The sequence below is a fragment of the Callorhinus ursinus genome, unplaced genomic scaffold (genome assembly GCF_003265705.2).
Source record: "Callorhinus ursinus isolate GAN/ISIS: 27379988/994484 unplaced genomic scaffold, GSC_fseal_2.0 scaffold32, whole genome shotgun sequence".
Classification (NCBI taxonomy): domain Eukaryota; kingdom Metazoa; phylum Chordata; class Mammalia; order Carnivora; family Otariidae; genus Callorhinus; species Callorhinus ursinus.
In genome coordinates this window covers 7,771,175-7,776,149 of record NW_027397094.1, presented here as the reverse complement: position 1 = coordinate 7,776,149, position 4,975 = coordinate 7,771,175, and the positions used below count along the sequence as shown (strand labels likewise).

General features: G+C 43.6%; 1 protein-coding gene across 2 annotated transcripts in view; it reads right to left on the bottom strand.

Moving 5' to 3' along the window:
* LIPK (lipase family member K) overlaps nt 1–2,790 on the bottom strand; it is a 56,600-nt gene extending 53,810 nt beyond the window's left edge. For both annotated transcript variants that reach the window (XM_025851011.2, XM_025851012.2), the window contains exon 1: nt 2,596–2,790. The gene's annotated coding sequence lies outside the window, so the exon portion shown is untranslated. The remainder of the gene's footprint in view (nt 1–2,595) is intronic.
* Between the last annotated feature and the right edge of the window lie 2,185 nt (nt 2,791–4,975).

The window sequence follows — 4,975 nt, the reverse complement described above, 5'->3', positions numbered from 1 at the left end:
TGAATTGTGCAAGACTGTTGAATCACAGATCTGTACTTCTGAAACAAATAATACATTATATGTTAAGAAAAAAAAGAAGAAGAATTTAGCAGGAGGGGAAGAATGAAGGGGAGTAAGTTGGAGGGGGAGAGGAACCATGAGAGACGATGGACTCTGAAAAACAAACTGAGGGTTCTAGAGGGGAGGGGGGTGGGGGGATGGGTTTGCCTGGTGATGGGTATTAAAGAGGGCACATTCTGCGTGGAGCACTGGGTGTTATGCACAAACAATGAATCATGGCACACTACATCAAAAGCTAATGATGTAATGTATGGTGATTAACAGCACAATAAAAAAATAAAAAAAATGTTATCACCAGTCCTCATTCAAAACAAGACATCATAAGAATGATAAGGCCACAAGCTCCCTCGTTGGTTCTCAATAAAAGACTGTGGATGGGGACCCACATTGCCAACCCAGTGGGGACCCCTCTCACTCCTGAGAGCTTTTTCTGTATCCTTGCTTAATAATACTCTATCGCTTGCTCACTCACCTTTGTCTGTGAGATTCATTCTCTGACCCAGTGAAACAAGAACCTCGCTCTCCTGCTTCACTAGAAGTCTTCTGATGGGGCCAAGTTGACAAGTTTTATTATTTTTATTTTGTAATAACCATATCAACATCTCCTTCCATCCACCTCACATTTTGTTTATTACAGGATTTGGGCAGTAATACCAATGTTCTTCCTGGCCAGAAGACTGTTGTCAATGAAGACGTTTTGGTGCTTGCCACATTTTCCCTTTTTGTCAGATGTATTCTATCCAAAACCAACTGGGGTGTTTACAAAAATTTAAATTCTGTCTCGTCCTTACCTCAGCATACTTCACCAAGCTCTGATATTCTTATCTCTTACCAAAGAAATGTGACTCACAAGGTTACACAACTCTAGCAGCCAGGTTGATCAGAATCTGGATCTAATTTGGTTCTCTGTTTTCTGAAGTCTTCCACCCACAGAGTGAAGGAAGGAATCAGGAAGAGTGAGGACATTATTATCAACAAGTGAATGGGAGGAAATCATTACGCAACAGGACACCCAGGCCCGCAAATCTGGGATGTGAGGATCTAGCACTTTGTGTCAAATGAAGAAGGGCTCCCACAGCTTTGACAGGCAGGATCTTCAAATGGGGTAAGGGGCCCAATATCTCTGGGCGTCAAGCCCAGGGGAGCCCCAGCAGAAAAGACTTTCACGCTGAATGGGGAATGGAATGCTCAAGGGGGAAAAGGAAAAAGAGCAAACACTAGAGGGCATCGTATCTTCATGGCTCTTCGTAAAAAAAATATTGTCCTAGGTTGAGGACAAAGCCCTTGAACTCTGGAAGACTGCTGCCTCAAAATTTTAAAAAAGTAAAACAGATAACAAAGGAGGAGCTTTGGAGGAGATACTTGATCCCTCAGTTTCTTTTACAAAGTAAAGGAGACATAGACTAGGCCAGCGAAGGAACACTGAAGCTAGTTGTATTAGAGTAAAATTGACTCCTTTTTCCAAACATGAAAGTCTGGTAACAACTTTCTTGTTTCTGAAAACAGAGAAAAAAAGATAAGCATATTGTAAAAGCAAGAAAATAAATGTTTGGCTTTGACATGTAGACTGAGAGGACAATCATTTCGTCTCCCAGGGAGATCTGAATCCATGAGGCTGGCCCATGCTCATGTCCCAGGGGTTCATGCATGTCTGAAATTATGAGGGCTGGAGGGGCACCTGACTCTTAATCCGTATTCACAGGAACCACTCTTTCACTCCCGACCCAGTGCAGCTACTCATTACCAAGCAAACAGAAAAAGAGAATGACATGTCCTCACAAACTTTTGGAAGAACGTCCATAATTTCCATAAGTAGGAATGTCACTTAGAACAACAACGCCGGGCCATCACTTGGCCCTACATTTTCCCCACAGATGAGCCTGCTCATAAGAAGGAATATTCATGCTCAAAGCCATTGGAATGAGACAATAAAAGGTGTTTTGAAAATTCCAAAAAGTTTTTTTTTTAAAGATTTTATTTATTTATTTGAGAGAGAGAGAATGAGAAATAGAGAGCACGAGAGGGAAGAGGGTCAGAGGGAGAAGCAGACTCCCCGCTGAGCAGGGAGCCCGATGTGGGACTCGATCCCGGGACTCCAGGATCATGACCTGAGCCGAAGGCAGTCGCTTAACCAACTGAGCCACCCAGGCGCCCCCAAAAAGTTTTTAAAACACTATCCAAACATTCTTTCCCAAATCCCTAGAGGCACCATCTAAGAGATTGGTCCCTTAAATCCATGAACTCTGCCACCTGCTTTTCCCAGGTGTGGACTTAACAATACCTCCTCTCGAGGAGACTCAAGTATGCTTTCTAAATGCTACAGCATTCTGAAACTCACTATGACATTCTCTAAGGAGAACTCTGCACTCTATCTTCTTGGTTGTCACATTACACTCTCACTATCTCATGCTTAACGAGGTCGAACCACATACAACTTCCCTCATCAACATGTAAAGTTTCTGTGCCTCCAAGTATTTCCCAAGTCTCATTGAAATACCAGGACCTGGGCTCTGCAAATAGATCAATAGTCATTACCTGATCCCTGAAATCTCTGGGAGGGGGAGTCTGCTGTCTTCAAGCCCTGGGAGCTTCAGATTGATTCCAGCTCCTTCCAGAAGCAGTTGCCAGGAGAGCATGCTCTGTTCCAAACAGCCCGGGAGATGTTGCAACCAGAAACTTCTCAACTGGAGGCAGATTAATCATGGCTTCAAATATGACAGAGGCCACCCAGGCAACCTTGTCAGGTGAGTTCTTAGTCAGGGAGGAAAAAAGAAGTGTTAATGGTCTAAAACCTCGCTCCTGCCAAGCCGGTCCCCGGGTTCTGTGCCTCAAGGGTCAGGTGGATTGGAAGCTTCTCAGCAGAACATAGACTCTCCATCCAGAAAATAATTCCACCCAAGGATGGATGCCACGACGCAGTCATACAAGCATCTCCATAAAATGCCTCAGCCCCCTGCACCATCAGTTACAACACACAGAGTGCTAGTCATTCCCAATTCCTGCCTTGGCTTTCCTAAATTTCCTCTACCTTCTTAGGTAAATTGAAAATCCGACGGGGGCAGGAAACAGAGAAAGTATATCCAAGTCTCTCAACGGAAGCCTAGAAACACAGTGTCTCATTCCAGATCTCCAGCCAGCTAAAGGCAGAACCAGGGGCTTTTGCTCTCTCCAACCAGTGTCTTTCCTCCTGGATGAGCAGTTCCTGTGTCTGCACTGGGAGGGGGTGGTACATAACCTGCAGGGAATATTAGACCTGCATGGAGTCCTGCTTTCTGTTTTCATAACTGTGAGGGTGCAGATCCAATTTGATGACATTACACCAAGCAAACTTCTAAAACGATGCAAACACTAACATTTTTACATGGGTAAAAGTCAGCTGAAGAAGAGTAAGTATTCCTGAATTAGCTCCTGAATTCTCCCCATTGGTTCAGGCATCTCTGTGGCCACTCAGTGCACAAGGGATGGTTGCAAAGGCACTCACAACAATGTGCAGGGTGTCTGGGTGGTTCTGTCAGTTAAGCAGCCCACTTGTGACTTTGGCTCAGGTCGTGATCTCAGGGTGGTGGGATCAAGCCCTGCATCAGGCTCTGCGCTCAATGGGGAGTCTACTTGAAATTCTCTCTCCCTCTGCCCCTCCCCCTGCTTGTGCTCTCTCTCTCTCTCTCTCTCTCAAATAAATAAATAAATCTTTTTAAAAAAAACCCAAATACAACAGCAGAACTTGCATTTTAGTTGGGCAGTCAGGACTGTGTGGCATGAGGCTGATTTCAATACCTTCAAGTCTCTTTGGATTTTGTCAGTGAGTAAAGCACTTGGACTCTATTTGATTCAAATTTGTAGTCAGCATTGGTTTTGCTTCTGTTACTGTAATAGTTTTGGCAGTTAATTAAAATGTTTTACAGATGGATTTGTATTATTAGAAAAGTTTTATATCCCTATGTTTTTAATAGGCAGTTCCATTTAATTAATTAATTTGTTTATTTATTTGACAGAGAGAGACACAGCGAGAGAGGGAACACAAGCAGAGGGAGTGGGTGAGGGAGAAGCAGGCTTCCCGCTGAGCAGGGAGCCCAATGCGGGACTCGATCCCAGGACCCTGGGATCATGACCTGAGCTGAAGGCAGCCACTTAAGGACTGAGCCACCCAGGCGCCCCTCCCCAGAAATTAGGCAGTTCCATTTACAAAGTAGTCTGCCCTACCAGCATGCCATTTTGAGTCTTGAGAAGAAAAACAAAACCCACCAAAAAGACGGTTCATGTGTTGGCAATATAGAAACAACTAGAATCTAGTCTATGCTAGAAAATGAGATACCCTTAAGCAAAAAGAAGTGGAAAGGTGAAGCTTTCAAGTATTGCCTAGCTGATATTAAACAATTTTACCAAGAGTTTTCTGCAGGGCACCCTTCACCCAAAGAAAATCCAAATCATTGTTGTTGGGAGACTTACAGTGAATGAGTTATTCATCCATATAAGGGCCCTTTGTGGTTTTGTTTATTCTTATTTAACTTTAACCTTTGTCTCCGATCCCCATTCCCACATACTTGACCTCCATTCTACCCTAACCTGTCATTCTAACACATCGTTGTAAAGAATATAGTACACAAATTTTCCAAATGGTATTTCGTAATAAATCTCAACCCATTTTTACCTTTCTCTGTGCTGTGCTCATGAACAGGACTGACTACCTAATATGCGAGAGTCAGAGCAAAATGACAATATGGGATGCCATGTTTAAAAACAATGAAGAATTTCAATCTGTAGGCAGCAGAGGAGTAAATGTGAGAACATTCCAAGGATGGGGCCCTATGCTTTGCATATGTGACATACCTATCGAGTCAGCCCTGCTTTTGAGAACACAGCATGTTCCCATCTGTACATATGGTTTGTTTGTAATTACTGTCCCACGGAATTCCAC